The following is a 19,033-nucleotide window of genomic DNA, read 5'->3' as shown; positions in this document are numbered from 1 at the left end:
CGTTAACCCACTGAGCAAGGGCAGGGACCGAACCCTCAACCTCATGGTTCCTAGTCGGATTCATTAACCACTGCGCCACGGCGGGAACTCCCTAATTTATATTTTCAAAACGTATTTAGCGATGTGAAGGTAAGTCAAAGCGGTCATGATATAGCAGAGATGAGAGTAGAAAACATGCCTTTTAAATTTTCTAATTAATATTGAACTCTTGGAGTTTCTTCATCTTAATTTTAGAAATAGGGTGTGGGAGAAAAATTTCTGTCTCTTTAGTGGATTGTTGGAAGTAATGAGCTATGTTTAGGAGAAATCCAGAGATAGAAACGATGGCCTGAGAAGAATGTAGAGGAGCTTGTATGAAATGAGAGGGGATTTCAGGGGGTTCAGGAGCAAGTTTGGGGACAGGTTTCACAACTTTAGAAGGACTGGGTCCTGAGGTATGAAGTGGTGAGGAGATAAAGGAGGGGGGCTTGGGATCAAGGTCCTTCTTAACTGGTGTATTGACCACAGCTTCTGCTTTGATTTCCTTCCTGCTCTCATTTCTTCCCTCCCTTCTTTCTTTACCTTGATGTAGCAGTAGCTTCTGAGCTCTGTGGAAGAACTAGTCTTTGAAGGTTGCCATTTTCTTATTGGGAAGTTTTGACAATATGGGTTCTATTTCTTTAACAAACTTAGGAACTCTCAGATCTTCCATTTTTATAGTATCAGATTTTGGTGAGTTATATTTTTCAAGCAGTTTTTATGGACTCAGCTATTTTTCAGGCTAGGATAAAATTTGTTCATATCTCACATCTAAATATTGGTAAGATCTATAGTGATAACCCCCCTTCATTCCTGGTGTCATTAAATTTGTGTATTCTCTTATTTTTGCTAGAGGAATATCAGTTTTATTATCCCTTTAAAAAGAATTAGAGTTCCCCGGTGGCCTAGTGGGTTATGGGTTTGTTGTTGTCACTGCTGTGGTGCAGGTTTGATCCCTGATCTGGGAACTTCCACATGTCTTGGGCACAGCCAGAATGAAAGGAAGAAGGAAAGGAAGGAAGGAAGGAAGGAAGGAAGGAAGGAAGGAAGGAAGGAAGGAAGGAAAGGAGGAAGGAAGGAAGGAAGGGAGGAAGGAAGAAAAATAAAGAATTACCAATTGACTGTGTTGATCTTCCTTCCTCCCCCCCCTCCCTCCCGTCCTTCCTTGCTCTTTTTTCTTTTCAGGGCTGCACCTGGGGCATATGGAATTTCCCAGTCTAGGGGTCTAATCAGAGCTGTATCTGTTGGCATACACCACAGCCACAGCAACTCCAGATGCGAGTTGCGTCCTCGACCTACACCACAGCTCATGGTTATGCCAGATCCTTAACCCTCTGAGTGAGGCCATGGATCGAACCCCTGTCCTCATGGATACTAGTTGGGTTGTTACCGCTGAGCCACAGCAGGAATTCCTGATTTTCTTTTCTATCTTTCTTTCTTTCTTTTTAATTTCCCCAGTACATCATTCCCCAATACTGTACCGTGACCCAGTTATACATACATGTATACATTCTGTTTCTCACATTATCATGCTCCATCATAAGTGACTAGACATAGTTCCCAGTGCTACACAGCATGATCTCATTGCTAATTCATTGCAAAGACAATTGTCTTCATCTATTAACCCCAAACCCCAATCCATCCAACTCTCTCCCTCTCCTCCTGGGCAACTACAAGTCTATTCTCCAAGTCCATGATTTTTTTTCATTGTGTGTTTGTTTCTTATTTCATTGATTTCTGCTGTTTTTTCTTTATTTTTGGTTATGATTGGCTGTTATTTTTGTAAATTCTTGAGGTGGAATTTGGATCATTTGTACTTAGTTTTATTTTCTGTCTTATTGAAATCATGAGGAAGCAACAATGCTCTAAATTTTTTTCTTTAGCACAATTTTAGATGTAGCACACTGATTTTAAAACTGCAAGCTTTTTTTGGATTATCGTGAAATGTTTCTTTTCTTCTCTCTAAATATATTCTTTGTCCTATTGTCTGACTTTGTATTATATTAACGTAGATAGTACATACAGCTTTCTCTGATTAGCATTTGCATGGTATATCTTTTTTTGACCCCATCTATATTTACATTTAATTATGTATGTTTTTGTATACAGCATATGGTTTTGTCTTCCTTATTTTTTTTTTTTTTTGGTCTTTTTTTTTTTGCCATATCTTGGGCAGCTCCCACGACATATGGAGGTTCCTAGGCTAGGGGTCAAATCGGAGCTGTAGCCGCCGTCCTATGCCAGAGCCACAGCAACACGGGATCTGAGCCACGTCTGCAACCTACACCACAGCTCACGGCAACGCCGGATCGTTAACCCACTGAGCAAGGGCAGGGACTGAACCCGCAACCTCATGGTTCCTGGTCGGATTTGTTAACCACTGCGCCACGATGGGAACTCCGGTTTTGTCTTCCTTTTATCCAATGTGATCATCTTGATTTTAGTTGGAGTGTTTAAATTATTTAAGTTTAATGTAATTATCATTATGGTTAGGTTTAAGTTTTCCAGCATGCTGTTTATTTTATGTTTTCTTTCTTCCATTTTAGTCTTTAATTGAATATTTTAAGAGTCTATCTTTGTGTTCTATTTTTATGAGCTATATCTTCCCTTTTAAGGGCTATATCTTCCCTTTTAAGGAGCTTACCATAATGTTAAAGAAGAAAAACCTCTAGTAGGAATAATTTGGCAAATCAGTCCCCTGAATTTCCACTTGGAGCTCACTCTTTCCCATGTTCATGGACAAATCCTAGGTTTTCAAGAGAAATGGCTGGGACCAACTGATCTCTCACCTAGGACTCTCTGAACTTTCCTTACATAACTTAACAGACTCATCTTTTCACCTAAGAAATTCTTGGAAATTTTGCAATCAAAAATTATTAGAAAAACAAAATATGGTACCATAAAAGTAGATTATTTATTATGTCTATATTACTTTTCTTGAGTCCTCATCTGTATACAGGGCAGCATACCCTCATGGATCCAGCCCTCATGATTTTCTCTACTCCAATCCCTTGAGGATTGGGTCCTTGGGGAGAAAATTTATCAGATGCTTAGCCCCACAATGCTCAGGATGGCTTTCTAACTTTTGCCTACGTGCCAGGTCTCTGCTCTCTCATAATCACGTCACTCTGGGTTGGTTCTGTTCTTCACATCTCTATACTCAAGCTGAAGTGCCCACACATTGTGCATTATTTCCTTGGGCTCTTTAGGTCCCATGCTCCTAAATGAGAAAGTCACTTTTCCAACCAATGCTAAAGTACGTGTTCCTAATAGTCGATCATTCCAAATGACCAGTCTTGAGCTCTGTAATTTCCAGGCCCCTTGATAAGGAATTCTCATTTCTAACCAACTTCGAAGTATATATTCTTGAGATTCAGCCATTCCAAACTGACCCCGCAAATCTTCCTGCATTTCTCTTCAGAAACTCATTCATGAAAATGCAACTCTGACACTGTCAAATTCTCTCTCCATGCCCCACACCTGGAAGAGAGAAGCTTTCACACCATTGCCTGTGACATGTTTTTTCCAGCTGTCAAGCCAGGATCATGAACACTACTTGGGTTTTTTGTTTGTTTGTTTCTCTTAGGATTCGTGCGTCTAGCTCAAGGGAATGGACCCTGTTCAGGGCGAGTAGAAGTGCATTCTGGAGAAGACTGGACACCAGTGTCTGATGGGAACTTTACATTCCCCACGGCTCAGGTCATCTGTGCAGAGCTGGGATGTGGCAAGGCTGTGTCTGTTCTGGGTCAGAGGCCCCTCAGAGAGTCAGATGACCAGGTCTGGCCTGAAGAGTTCAGGTGTAAGGGGGAGGAGTCCGTGCTCTGGTCCTGCCCCAGAGTGCCCTGTCCAGGAGGCAGTTGTCACCACAGTGGAGCTGTTCAAGTTGTCTGTTCAGGTGAGAGGCAGATCAGGACCCAACCTCCCTGTCTATCCAGTTCAGGTAAGAAAACTGAGATGTTGCTGAAATCCTGTCTTCTCCCACCAGTGTACTCAGAAGTCCGGCTCATGAGAAATGGCACCTCTCAGTGTGCGGGGCGAGTGGAGATGAATATTTCTGGAGGATGGAGAACACTCTGTGCCTCCCACTGGACCACGGCCAATGCCAATGTTGTGTGTCGTCAGCTCGGCTGTGGAGTCGCCCTCTCCACCCCGAAGGGAGCAGAGGGAGGTGATCTGATGTGGAAAGCCCGATTTCACTGCTCTGGGGCTGAGTCCTTCTTGTGGCATTGCCCTGTGACTGCCCTGGGTGTTCCTGACTGTGCCCATGGAAACACAGCCTCTGTGATCTGCTCAGGTAAGAGGGAGAAGGGCCAACACTACTCACGAGTTAAATGTTCATAAAAACAGAGAGTGCTGGAAAATTGGCTTCAAAAGTAAGATATTTAATGGTGAAATGTTTTTTCTCATTGCTTATCCATTTTTCAAATCACGGCAAGAAGCATTAAGTGGAAATTTTAAAAAATAAACTTAAGTATTTGAGTATAATCACGGAGAATAATGTAGAAGCAATAAGTGTCTATATCAGTCAGGGTTTTTTTTTTTTAATTGATTTTATTTTTTTAAATTTATTTTTATTTCTCCCGCTGTACAGCATGGGGACCAAGTTATTCTTATATGTATACATTTTGTTTCCCACACTTTGTTCTGTTGCAATGTAAGTATCTAGACATAGTTCTCAATGCTACTCAGCAGGATCTCTATGTAAATGCATTCCAAGTTGTATCTGATAACCCCAAGCCCCCAATTCCTCCTACTCCCTCCCTCTCCCATTGGGCAGCCACAAGTCTCTTCTCCAAGTCCATGATTTTCTTTTCTGTGGAAAGGTTCATTTGTGCTGTATGTTGGATTCCAGTTATAAGTGATATTCTATGGTATTTGTCTTTGTCTTTCTGACTCATTTCACTCAGTATGAGAGTCTCTAGTTCCATCCATGTTGCTGCAAATGGCATTATGTCATTCTTTTTTATGGCTGAGTAGTATTCCATTGTGTATATATACCACCTCTTCCGAATCCAATCATCTGTTGATGGACGTTTCGGTTGTTTCCATGTCTTGACTATTGTGACTAGTGCTGCAATGAACATGTGGGTGCATGTGTCTCTTTTAAGAAGAGTTTTGTCCGGATAGATGCCCAAGAGTGGGATTGCGGGGTCATATGGAAGTTCTATGTATAGATTTCTAAGGTTCTCCAAACTGTTCTCCATAGTGGCTGTACCAGTTGACATTCCCACCAGCAGTGCAGGAGGGTTCCCTTTTCTCCCCAACCCCTCCAGCACTTGCTATTTGTGGACTTATTAATGATGGCCATTCTGACCGGTGTGAGGTGGTATCTCATGGTAGTTTTGCTTTGCATTTCTCTTACAATCAGCGATGTTGAGCATTTTTTCATGTGCTTGTTGGCCATCTGTATATCCTCCTTGGAAAACAGTCTATTCAGGTCTTTTGCCCATTTTTCCATTGGTTGATTGGCTTTTTTGCTGTTGGGTTGTATAAGTTGCCTATATATTCTAGAGATTAAGCCCTTGTCTGTTGCATCGTTTGAAACTATTTTCTCCCATTCTGTAAGTTGTCTCTTTGTTTTCTTTTTGGTTTCCTTTGCTGTGAGGGTTTTTTTTTTTTTTTTTCTAACCATGCAAACTATTGGGAATTACTTTACGCATCAGATTCCATTACTAGGATCTCAGCCTTGTATTTATTAAGTACAAAGATTCATTCAAATTCAGGAAATTTTAGTTTCACATGATATTTTTAACTTAACAAAATACATCTGAACTTGAAGTAGTTTTCATAGACAAATTTAATTACAAACCCAATATTTTTAATAAATCAGCATTATTCACATTTCCTATTGATTCTTGTGTCATTTCAAGTGGTGCTTTTCAAAGAATTTCTCCAAAATAGCTAAATATTTTAAAGTCACAGCAAAGGGGGAGTGACATTGGCATCATGGTGGTTAAGATCTCTCCTTTCTGCCTCTGTTTTTAGCAATTAAGTAACCACTCATCCATGATCACAAAGCACCTCTGTGAAAGTTGTGGGATACAAATATCTTATACCAGGGGACCAGGAGAATGGTCACCCACCTGGGCATCCAGTAATAGACAGATAAACACTGGTACAGACTGCAGACCTAGCGAGAGCCGGTGAACTTGTCCCTGTCCCTGGACCCTGGTCAGGGACAGCCTGGTGAAACCTGGAGAATGCTGACCTTGTCAAACACCTATGAATAAAATTAGGTAAAATCCAGGATTCCGGAAGAGAAGTTTTGTTACTCTTTTGGATCCCAAAACAAAACAAAACAAAACACCCACACCCAAAAAAGGAAAACATGCTGAACGATTGGAGAGGATTATAGGATTTTGCCAGTGCTGCCCCTTACCCTAAGGTGACACAGCATACATTTGAATTCGTCAGTGGGGCCTCTTGCATGGAGAAATATATATGTGTGTGAGTGTGACTGGGTCACTTTGCTGTATAGTAGAAAATTGACAGAACACTGTTAATCAACTGTAATAGAAAAAATAAAATCATTAAAAAGAAAAGAATCCCTAAGTCCATCCATGTTGCTGCACCTGGAATTAGTTTTCCTTTTTCGTGGCTGAGTAGTATTCCATTGTATATATGTACCACTTCTTCTTAATCCATTCATCGGTTGTTAGACTTTATAAGCAATATTTCATTTCTAGTTGAAAAACTCATTTCAGTATTTCTTACGAGGCAAGTCTAGTTGTGATGAGCTCTCTCAGCTTTTGTTGGTTGGTAGAAATATTTTATTTTCTTTTATGTGTGAAAGATAACATGCTTGATAGAGTATTTATGGCTGGTAACTTTTTCCTCTCAACACTTTGTTGTTGCTATTTTCATTGAAGTATAGTTGATTTACAATATTACATTGGTTTCAGGTATACAGCACAGTAACTCAGTATTTTTACAGACTGTATTGTCAGTTATTAAAGATAATGGCTTTGCTATGCATTATTTCCTTGTTATCTCGTTTATACATAGTAGATTATATCTCTTAATTCCTTATCCCTGATTTGCCCCTCACCCCTCCCCCTCCACTGTGTTACTCACTAGTTCATTTTCTATAGCTGTGAATCGATTTCTCTTTTGCATGGAATTTTATTTGTATTATTTTTTAGATTCTACATATAAATGACATCATACAGAATCTCAAATTCTGCAATAGGGTGGTGGTTTCACCATATAACGATAGCATAAAGTTAAATGAAAAGAATATTAAAATCGGAGTTCCCGTCGTGGCTCAGTGGTTAACAAATCCGACTAAGGAACCATGAGGTTTGGGGTTTGATCCCTGGCCTTGCTCAGTGGGTTAGGGATCTGGTGTTGCCATGAACTGTGGTGTGGGTTGCAGACGTGGCTGGGATCTCGTGTTGCTGTGGCTCTGGCGTAGGTTGGCGGCTACAACTCCGATTAGACCCCTAGCCTGGGAACCTCCATATGCCGTGGTAGCGGCCCAAGAATTGGCAAAAAGACAAAAAAAAGAGTATTAAAATAACTATAGATATAATAACTTCGTTAATCAAACACACAATATAAAAAGAGGTAAGTTGTGACAACAAGAATATTAAAAGGGGTGAGTTTGAGGGCTAGAAAAATTCTAAGTTCAGTTGCTCTCAGCATGAAATGAACTGAATTGTATGTGATATATTTTACATAAGACTCATTGTAAATGCAAAGCAAAAACCTAGACAATATAAACAAGAGATAAAGAAAGGTAAATCACAGCATACCACCAAGGGAAATCACCAACTTCAAATGTAGGCAGAAACAGGAAAAAAAAAAAGACATAGTGGAACTTCAAAGCAATAAGAAAGCAGTAAGATGATACTATTTCTTACAAATCAAAAATCACTCTAAATATAAATGCACTGAATTTGCCAAAGGCACAGAGTTGCTGGATGGATGAAAAATTAAGACCTAACTATATGCTGCCTAAAAGAGGCTCATTTCAGTTTTAAGAATATATAGACTCAAAGTGAAATGATTGAAAAAGATATTCCATGCAATAGACACCAAAAGAGCACGGGGAGAGCTGTATTATATCCGACAAAATAGACTTTGAGCCAAAAAGTGATGAGACAAAGAAGGTCATTTTACAATAATAAAGTTGTCAACTCATCAAGAAGATTTAAAGTCATAAATTTATACTCACCAAACGTTGGAGCACCAATGTACTTTTACTTTTGTTAATTGCGGCTTTGTATGTCTAGGAGTATGGATGTATGAATGCTAGAATTTTTCAAGATCTTTATTATTTTTTTCATATTTCCCAGTTTTGTATTTCTGTTCTCTGTTCTGTGTACTTTTTTTCTTTTTTACTTTTTAGGGCACCTACATACTTTTATTCCATTTTTTTTTTTTTTTTTTTTAAGGTCACACCTGTGGCATATGGAAGTTTCCAGGCTAGGGGTGGAAATGGAGCTGCAGCCCACAGCCACAGTGACACAGGATCTGAGTTGTGCCTTCTGCCTACCCTACAGCCCACAGCAGCAAAGGATCCTTAACCCAATTAGCAAGGCCAGGGATCGAACTTGCATCTTCATGGATACTAGTTGGGTTTGTAACTTGATGAACCACAACAGGAACTCCCTCTACTGTGTACTTTCTTCTGAGCTTCCATTTAACAACTTTTACCTTCTGCTGATCTAATGGGCTGTTATTCTCATCCTTTGAGGTCTCATTTCAAATATTGACTTTTTCAGTCCTAGAATATTTTATTAGATTCTTTGTTGTCATTTCTCTACCAAAATACTGCCTTGTTTCATTCCTTAAACATTATATTCCTGGTCATTTAAATTCCCTGTCAGGTAACTCCAATAGATGGATGTGTGGTAAATTTCTTTTTTAATACTTTCTTCCTCATAAAATCTCCTCAAATTTCTTCTCTTTTATGCCCAAGTGGTTTTAATAGACAGACACTGTAGATAAAACATTGTAGAGATCCTCCAAAAGGAATCTTATTTTGCTTCCTCCAGGCACCTGCTTTAGGGGGTGATCACCTTATTTAGAAGGAAGCAAAGTAATTATAAGCTGGGCATCCATCCTTGTGAAGAATAGCCTAATTTTAGTTCACTCTTCCTTCAGTGATCCAAGGGTTCTGGTTAACAGGGCTCCTCTCCCTTGGCCAGCCTGAATTATGCTTTGTGTTCCCCGAGCCCTGTGAGTCTGGCAAAATCTCAGATGAGCTTTTCAGAGACTTAGGGCATGGATCTAGAAATTCTCACAGCCTTGGTAGCTCTGCAACACTATCAACAGTATTAATATTTTCTCCCTTTTGTAAACTCATTCTTAGTGAAATTCTTGGCTTAAAACAGAAATTTTGGCATTGTCAGAAGCACAACCTTCATGGAGAAGAAGGTGAACTCTAAGGTTATGATAACTGCTAAGTTACAGTTTTCATTTTAGACCCCATCACTAGGTTATTATTTAGCGTAATTCAATTTCTCATTCTTCGACCACACCAACCCTCTGTTCATTGCTGTTTCTGTAGGAAACCAGACCCAGGTGCTGCCTCAGTGCAATGACTCCCTGTCTGAACCAGCAGGCTCTGCAGCCTCAGAGGAGAGCGCCGCCAGCTGCTCAGGTAGGGGTCGTACAGGACCAGAAAACCCTTCCCCTTCCCTGTGTAAATGCCCCACCTTTTTTTCTGGCTCTCTCTCCTCAGACAGCAGACAGCTGCGCCTGGTGGATGGAGGGAGTTACTGCTCAGGGAGAGTGGAGATCCTTCACCAGGGCTCCTGGGGCACCGTCTGTGATGACAGCTGGGACCTGGACGATGCACATGTTGTGTGCAGGCAGCTGGGCTGTGGAGATGCCCTCAGTGCCCCAGGGTCTGCTCACTTTGGGGTGGGCTCAGGCCACATCTGGCTGGATGACGTGAACTGCACAGGAAAGGAGTCCCACGTGTGGCAGTGCCCTTTCGGGGGCTGGGGGCGGCACGACTGCAGACACAAGGAAGACGCAGGGGTCATCTGCTCAGGTCCTTGCTGCAAATTGTCCACTGGCGGGAGAGGGGGGCAGGTTCTGGAGGTGGGAGTCTGAGCCCTGAAGGATAGTGCTGAAAGGGCCAGAGGAGGATGCTTCCTCCCAGGGAGCCAGTTTTTGTAGCAGATGTGAAGTAGATGTTTTCACTTGATCCTGTCTGGAGCTCCCTCTCTTTTTTTCTTCAGGCAGAGAGTATTCCCTCCTCTACCATTCTTCCAAGTCTTACCTCCCTCTTATCACAGTCAGGAATAATATTCCCATTTAAAGGATAGTAGGATAGTAGGTCTAAGGATGTGATTAGATTAGTTTACTTGGTTAATTCATGATATCCAGGTTAATTTCCCCACCCCAAAGTCCTGATCATAATGATATCTATAAAGTCCTGTTTGAAAAGTAAGGGAACATATTCACAGGTTCCAGGGATTGGGATGCGGGCGTCTCTGGGGGTCAATCATTCTATCTGCCACTCCACTGTCTCTACCCCTTTCACATAGATTTTAGAGGTTTTGTCAGGAAGCAGGATTCAGTGCCCACTCCTGCAGGTGCCCAGGATGGTCTTCTTCTCAGTTCATATTTCACTACATCACTGTGGTAGAAATAGAAGGACAGACAGATGTGGATAAAGTCACATAAAAGAGGGACAGAGTTCAGTCTTGTCTCCCAGTGGGCATCTGCTCAGCTGGTTGGGGATGAGTGTTCACAATTTCTGGGAGAGAAGAAACCCAGAGGTTTGAGTGGAGGGCTCACTGTGTCGTGGTCCCCCCTTTCCATTGCAGAGTCCCTGGCCCTCAGGGTGGTGAGCGAGGACCAGGAGTGTGCCGGGTGGCTGGAAGTTTTCTACAACGGGACCTGGGGCGGTGTCTGCCGCAGCCCCATGGAAGACATCACCTTGTCCATGATCTGCAGGCAGCTTGGCTGTGGGGACAGTGGAACCCTCAACTCTTCGGTGGCTTTTAGGGAAGGTTCTAGACCCTGGTGGGTGGATAGAATCCAGTGTCGGAAAACTGATCGCTCTCTCTGGGAGTGTCATTCTGACCCTTGGAAGTACATTTCGTGTTCTCCAAAGGAGGAAGCCTATGTCTCTTGTGCAGGTAACTTACTGTCCATTTCTGTGTGTCTGTCTGAACCCTGTAGTATGTTGTTAGTGAGATTTTATATTTTCAAACATAAGTGATGAGTTTAAGGCAAGTCTACAAAAGGAATTTTTAAAATTTAATTAATTTTTTTTATTTCCCCAATACATTTTTTTCCTACTGTACAAATGGTGACCCAGTTACACATACATGTATACATTATTTTTTCTCACATTATCATGCTCCACCATAAATGACTAGACATGGTTCCGAGGGCTACACAGCAGGATCTCATTGCTAATCCATTCCAAAGGCAATAGTCAGCATCTATTAACCCCAAGCTCCCAATCCATCCAACTCCCTCCCCGTCCCCCTTGGGAACCACAAATCTGTTCTCCAAGTCCATGATTTTCTTTTCTGTGGAAAGGTTCATTTGTGCCATATATTAGACTCCAGATATAAGTGATATCATATGGTATTTGTCTTTCTCTTTCTGACTTACTTCACTCAGTATGAGAGTCTCTAGTTCCATCCATGTTGCTGCAAATGGCATTATTTTGTTCTTTTCTATGGCTGTGTAGTATTCCATTGTGTATATACCACATCTTCCTAATCCAATCATCTGTCAATGGACATTTGGGTTGTTTCCATGTCTTGGCTTTTGTGACTATTGCTGCAATGAACATACAGGTGCATGTGTCTATTTTAAGGAAAGTTTACAAAAGAAATCTTGGATCATGATTCTTTAATCCACGTGTTCCAATACTGTTTCAAAAAAAAATAAGTAAAGAAACCTGGACTGACAACAGTTTATGTGAAAAATACCAAGGAGGTGGGTTGACTGTGTATCCAGTGCAAAAACAATTGGAAACCACATCACAGGGAGTCTGTAATCAGGTGAATCATCAGAAATGGCACAGTCAATGTACCCTAATTGTTGACCCCAAGACTTTCCCAACGAAGAGGGAGGAGACTCAGCAGAGCTGCTCTGGGTACAGGACCCTGATAAAGGATGGAGATTCCAAGGAGACAGGTTCATGTTCACCCTCAGTACAGTAGTGTAAGGGAACCTCACCCTTGTGGTGATCTCCCAGGGAAAGAACAATACTGCCAAGTAAAGGAACACTGAAACCGTGAAAGGATGGCCAGCCCTCCTTCCCTTAAGTTCCCACCTGTCTGTCTGTCTTTTCCCTGAATCTGCCACAATTCCTCCTGCTGGTTTGTACCGCGCTTGGCACTAGGGAAATTGTGTCCTTTCCACCGCCCTGTTTTATGCTTAGAGACACTAGTTCCTTTCTCTTTCCTCTAAATGGCAAAGACTTTATACTCACTGTGAACAGCGAGGACATAGAGAATGTAGTAAGAAATGAAGCCCATCCCATGACCTCTTGTCCGTTCATATCCTCCTGATGTAAACCAGATTAATGGACTGATATTGTCATTTTTCAAATTCCTCCGTTTTCACATAAACACATGTACCCATAAAAGAGCTTATGTTGATGGTGCAGCTTTTTTATATTTACAAGATTGGGATTATGTCATACACATTATTGTCAAATTCACTTTTCATCACTTAACAAAATATCATGGACATTCCTCCAGAGAGATCTAACTCATTTGTAGAACAATGGCATAACAGTTTATTCATGACAGGTTGGCACTCCAGTTCATGTTACGATTTGCCTACTTATTGGTAGTTTAATTGTTTTTAATTTTTTCCCCTCCACAAACAATTTTGTAGTAAGCCTTTGATACATGTATCTCTCTATGTTGCTGAGTTTATTACTTAGGATTACTCCCAATGTTTATATTATTAGATCAAAGGGTACATACATACACATGTACATAGACACACAGGCTTTAATATATATTGTCAAATTACTTTCTAGGACTAGTGGCTAACTTTTTCCAATCACTTTCATGTCTAGATAGAAAATTCTGGATTTTTCAAATAACCTAACTGTTAACTAAAGCGAACTCATATAGGAACTGCAGGGTCAGTAAGTTTACAAAGCCCACAAGTCTCATCCTAAGACATTTAAAGTCTGAAATAAGGATGGCAGTTGTTTTGCTCTTGGTTTCTTTCTCTTTTCTTCCTTTCCTCCATCATTTCCTTCCTTCCTTCTTTTGAAGTTTCACAGTATTTTCCCTTTGTTCAGTTTTCTCCCTGCCGCTTTCTCCTTTCCCTCTCTCTCTCAGACACACACACACACACAGACACACACAGACACACACACACACACACACACCCCATTCAGGTACACCCTTGACAATATGCTAGGTGTTGCCTGAAATCCACAGCAGAGGGAGAGGGTGGGAAAAGATATTTCAAAGGCAGAAGCTCACTCCCTTCCTTGCCTCCCTCCCTTAATCCCTTTTCCTGGTTCCTGTGGAAAGTTGAAGGGATATTAAATGAAAGACCTGTTACTGATGAAGATTTTCTAAAATCAAATACAATGAATTGAAAAGTAGTGAGGTCTCCAGTTCTGAACATGAGCAAGCACCCAAAAGAGTTCCTAACATTGTTTTCAGGGATGTCTTGCTGCTTATGGTAGGAGTTTGATAGGATGATATGGAAAGGATATGCCAATTCTGATATTTTTATGACAAATACTGTGTATATATCTGTTTTCTCTCATTGCTTTGAATTTATATCTATTTTCTTTCCTTTGATACTTTTATATGGGTTCATTTTCGGTCATACTTTTTTAAAAAAATCTATGTCTTTTTTTAAAAAAATTATTATAGTTGATTTACAATGTTCTGTCAATTTCTGCTGGCCAACGAAGTGACCCAGTAATTAATTAATTAATAATTAATAAGTTTACAAATAGCTAATGCCAGAGAGGGTGTGCCGAAAAGGGAACCCTCCTACACTGTTGGTGGGAATGTAAAGTGCTATAACCACTATGGAAAACAGAATGAAACTACCTCAGAAAACTAAATATAGAACTGCCACATGATCCAGCAATCCCACTCCTGGACATACACCTGTACAGACCTTTCATTGAAAAAGACACATGAGTCCTCCTAATACAGAGTTTTCAATATATTTATTTGAGTTTTATGGATACTTACAACCTAGCTTTTTGTCCTCTTATCTGTCTTTCTCTAAATTCTACGAGTTCCATTTCTTAAAAAAAAAAAAAAAAAAAGGATCCCCATTTTTGTTGCTGTTTTTGTTTTTGGCTATGCCTGTGGCATGTGTAAGTGACAAGGCATCATTTGCTTCTGCAGAAAGGAGACCCAAGAGCTGTCCAGCTGCTGTGCCCTGCACAGGTATGTCAGGCCCTCCAGCCTCCCCTGTGCCTCCCAGGGGCTCCCTCCTTCCCACCAGGGGCAGTGACAGGAGGGGCTGCTGCCTTTTCAGACAAAGAGAAGCTGCGACTCAGGGGAGGAGACACCTCAGGGAACAACTGCTCAGGGCGAGTGGAGGTGTGGCACAGTGGCTCCTGGGGCACAGTGTGTGATGACTCCTGGAGCCTGGCAGAGGCCGAGGTGGTGTGTCAGCAGCTGGGCTGTGGCCATGCCCTGGAAGCCCTGCGGGATGCGGCATTTGGCCCTGGAAGTGGGAGCATCTGGCTGGACGAGGTGCAGTGCAGGGGCAGGGAGTCCTCCCTGTGGGACTGTGCTGCGGGGCCCTGGGGGCAGAGCGACTGCAAGCATGAGGAGGACGCTGGAGTGAGGTGCTCTGGTGAGTGTGGGGGGCTAGGGATCCAGTTTGGGTGAGTTGGGGCAATGATGGGTCCATGGGCATGGCAGGGGTTTGATGGGGAGATTGTTCAGAAAGCATCTTGGTGCTGTAGCTCTGGACCTGGGAGAGGGGGAGCTGGGAGGACTCAGCAGGTTTTGGTAACTGAGGGGTGACTTCAGGACTCAGGGAGGGAAAACGGGCTACCCTGCGTCCTGTGCTCCAAACTCCTACTTTTCTTTTTCTCTAGGTTAAAGAATTATATTTCTCCCCACTAGAGTAGGCACACAGAAACACCCATGGATAGAGGAGGATATTCAGATTCTTGGGACCTATTCTGTAGACTCTCTGGCAAAATTAGTCAACTCGTAAGAGAAAAGATACTGAGGAGCCACTGGCTGGTGGGGAGGGAGCAGACATTTTCCTTGGGGAATTTCCATGGGGGAAATTTCCGTGGGGCCAGAAATTTCTCATGCACCTGGTCAAGGAGGGCTGGTTGCTGAGCTGTGGGTTCTAAGGCTTTCCTACCTGCCCATGAGTGTTCCTCCTCAACAGCAAGGTGCCAGTCCGAGGACTTGTTTGATGCTCTGGACTCGTGAAGCCCAAGGGGAAGGGATGAAATCATGAGCCTGGTACTCAGAGGCTGTCTCAGCAGGGAAGAACCAGGATAATCACAGCCAATTATCTCAGGATAGGACACTGATGGAGCCCAGTCACAGTGGGTTTAGTTGTGTCAGAGGCTGGGACTTCATTGTCCAGAGCTCTGTGGAAATGCTAGCAGGGAGTTTCCCTGTGCCCATGACCTTGTCCAAACCCTCTTGCCTTGTTCTTCTTAGGGACCAGACCAGACTTAAATCCTGGCATCTTCTCCCTGCCTGAGATCCTCTGCTTCATCCTGGGGGCCCTTCTCCTCCTGGTCCTCATCATCCTGGTGGCTCAGCTGCTCAGATGGAGGGCAAAGCACAGAGGTGGGCTGTTGAGAGAACTGGGTAACAGGGAGAGTATGTGGAGGCGGTAAATGGGGCTGAGTGTGAAGAGGGGAAAAATCGGTGAGTTCTCTGTTTTTACCCCATTAGTCTGCAAAACTCCATCTGCTCCATGCTAAACTCTAAGGGCTGAATAGACAGAGGTTCCTAGGATTGGGGCGTGAGCACACATAAGTCATGGTCTCTTGTGTGAGAGAAGAGAGAGTCAGGACTGAGATGTGGATTTAGGGTCAGGCAAGGGCAGAGGTGCCGACATGTTTCCTGAGGTGTGAACTATACAGAATTCACAACAGCCCTAAGGTGTTTCCATGTGTGAGCATCGGGGAGATGGAGAGGTAGCCTGCTGGTTGAGGGTGTCAAGAGTAGTAATGTCTGATCTCCTGGTAATGTTCTCAGTCTTATCTGATTACAAAGGTGCTGTCGATGAGGCCGTGTATGAGGAGATTGATAACCTTGGAATACCAAAGGAAGATCTGCTGGGAAGCACAGGTGTGTGTCTCTGCCTTGCCCTCCTGGGACCCCTGGTGGTCAGCCTAGTCTTCTCATCAACCGCAGACCCCACATCTGCCCCAGGCTCACGGAGGCGGCCCTGTGCCTCAAAGGCAGCAAGATGGGGCTCTCCAGAGCACCTGTGTGTTCTTAGCTCCCTTCACATTCCAGGAACCAAGCCTGTCCCAGCATTTCCTCTCAGCCTTGAGGCTCCTATGGGAGTGGGAAGGTCTGTTCTGTTCCTTTATGATGATTTTCTCCACCTTAGGGTTCCTGTCAGATGACGAAACTGCCGTATTACACTGGGGAAGGTGAAGAGAACAGAGACTCCAAATCTGCTCCAGATGGTAGAGGAGGCTGTGCCTGGGCTGGGTGTCGGGGGCAGGGAAATTCCGCCTGAAGGATGGGCCCCAAGGGGAACAGTCCTCCTTTGACTGGGATTAGGGGACCTCTTGACTCCAGATGGGGTCCAGCCTCCCCTTCTCTGAAGTCTCCTGTGGGGGCTGAGCTCTCTGTGTCCAGAAACCGTCCTCATTCAGTCACAGCAAGCACACATTGTTTGCTTTTGGCTGTGTCCTTGACCTGTGGAAGTTCCTGGGATCAAACTTGCACCACGGGAGTGACTCAAGCCACTGCAGCAACGATGCTGGATCCTTAACCTGCTGTGCTACAGGAGAACTCCCAGGCAGCCGTTATCTTACATAGCAACATCAGGAAAACATAATTTGGCAAAACATTTTAGTAGAGCTCATTCATGTATTAGCTACTTTGAAACAGGCGGTTTTAATCAAGAAAAAAAACCAACAGATGTTTCTGCTTCATGGGCACATTACAATAAAAGTCATGGCCTTGAAGAGAAACCTGTTGAAAGAAGAAGTGAATGGTGGGTGTTTCCACAGGAATACATCAGATAACGAACCCTACTAGTATTCATGAGGATGCAGGTTTGATCCCTGGCCTCACTTGGTGGGTTAAGGAAGGGGTGTTGCTATGGCTGTGGTGTAGGCCAGCAGCTGCCACTCCTATTCAACCCCTAGCCTGGGAACTTCCATATGCCACAGGTGTGGCCCTAAAAGAAAAAAAAAGGAAAAATAGAAATAAAAAGAAGAAGTGAATGAGTGGATGGTGCTTGTATTTATCAGGTCAGAGACGCTAGGTCAGAATGGACTTTCAGTATTTCCCAGGCAAACCCACTTACTGTGCTCTCACCTGACCCCCCTGTCTGCCCTTAGAACCCTCAGCCCAGGGGGTTGATGCCCCCAGTGAGGGTTATGATGATGCTGAAGAGGTACCCGTGCCTGGGGCTCCTGCTGCCTCTCCGAAGGGCACCAGGGAAGTGCCTCCAGAAGAGGAGAGTGGGATGCGGGCCTCTCAGACAGGTGAGTGGGGTTGACTGATCTCCTGTCATCTTTGGTCTCTGTCTCGTAAGGATGAATGTGAGCTCCTCAATACCAATCCATCCTGGAGAATCAAAATTTGGATGACCTCCTCTGCTTGACAGCATCACCTCCACCACATTCCTTTGTGTAATGCTGTCAGACTTGTTGGGAGGGAGGAATCACTTTGTATACTGGGCATCAATGTCTTCATAGCTTTATCCTCGATGTTCTTGCATTAAGACTTATAGATTAATTGACTATGTTTACCAAATCCAAACATGGAACACATGTTCAGGTAACATTTTTTTTGGGGGGGGGTTGTCTCATGAATGAAATGCAGTTAGAGGTTTAAGAAGATCTTTTAATATTGAAATTTGTGAAGCATTTTTATACTTTAAGATGCACTGTGACCACATGTCAGCCCAAGTAGGTATAACGTCTATGCTGTATTGTGTCCTTAGAAAATAAAGCCCTTGGTGGTGGATTTTAGACTCAGATTTGTGGGCGGGTTAGGGCTATTTTGCTCCGGAGACTGTAATGTCCAAGTGAATCCACTCCTTCTCTAGAGAAGGGTATTTCTCCTTCTGAGGTCCATACAATTCCCGGGGAAGGGGCAGCTATGAAAGCAGCCTGTGGTTGTTTTGGTGGGCAGCTGGGAACACAAGTCAAGACCACCAAGGGCAGAGTTGGATCGTCAGTGAGGAGCTGAGATTTCTCTAGATGTGGTTTCCTGTCTTCCTGTCCTTGTCAGGGTAGACCTGTCAATTGTGAGCAAAGTTTTCAAGTCCTTCTAGAGATTTTTCCCTTCATGGGCCATCTCCTTGCTGATTGTCTAAGCCAGGAAACAGGTCTTCACAGAGCTCCTGGGCACAGATGACCTGTCCTGTGGTGCCAAGTTTCACAGTAAACTGAGGCCCCAGAGACCCAGATGAGTTGGATCCCCATAGGACAGCCCTGATGCATCCGTCCTGTAACTCATACGTATTAGTCTGAGCCTCTCTGAGCATTACTGGGTCCCCAAAGATGCTTTGTCATCACCACCTGCTAGACTTGCTTCCACCACAGGACACTGTCCTGTCCCTGAGTGTCGGTTCTAAGCAAACTTCTCTGGACTATTTCAGGCTCTTCTCTGAACTTCCCTAGAGAGACGGCTGATCCTGGGAAAGGAGAAGATAACCCCTTGCTTCTCCAGAGGGAAAAGGGGGACCCTGAGTATGATGACGTTGAACTAAGTCCCCCTGGCACCTCCACGGTGGCTTTCCCATGATGTTGTAATGATATGAGACGAAGACTCAGATACGCTAATGGCTTGTATTTCAACAGTGTTTTGCTGACGTATAATTGTATTAGAATGAAACTGCTCAAAGTAAAATGTTCTGAGTAAAGTAC

General features: G+C 43.3%; 1 pseudogene across 1 annotated transcript in view; it reads left to right on the top strand.

Moving 5' to 3' along the window:
* The window catches only part of LOC110258625 (antigen WC1.1-like), a 28,424-nt pseudogene extending 9,391 nt beyond the window's left edge, over nt 1–19,033 (top strand). Inside the window, exons 3-14 of the transcript XR_014803865.1 lie at nt 3,605–3,913; nt 4,004–4,312; nt 9,533–9,625; nt 9,707–10,021; nt 10,803–11,117; nt 14,337–14,378; nt 14,470–14,793; nt 15,627–15,758; nt 16,191–16,265; nt 16,534–16,612; nt 17,498–17,644; nt 18,766–19,033. The product of XR_014803865.1 is annotated as an antigen WC1.1-like (transcript). The remainder of the gene's footprint in view (nt 1–3,604; nt 3,914–4,003; nt 4,313–9,532; nt 9,626–9,706; nt 10,022–10,802; nt 11,118–14,336; nt 14,379–14,469; nt 14,794–15,626; nt 15,759–16,190; nt 16,266–16,533; nt 16,613–17,497; nt 17,645–18,765) is intronic.

Source organism: Sus scrofa, chromosome 5 (assembly GCF_054392235.1).
Source record: "Sus scrofa isolate SSC_HxYL_T2T_F1_AM1 chromosome 5, Sscrofa_HxYL_maternal_Yorkshire_Landrace_v2.0, whole genome shotgun sequence".
NCBI classification, from domain to species: Eukaryota; Metazoa; Chordata; class Mammalia; order Artiodactyla; family Suidae; genus Sus; species Sus scrofa.
Note: the sequence above shows the minus strand (reverse complement) of the source record. Positions and strands in the feature narration are given on the sequence as shown.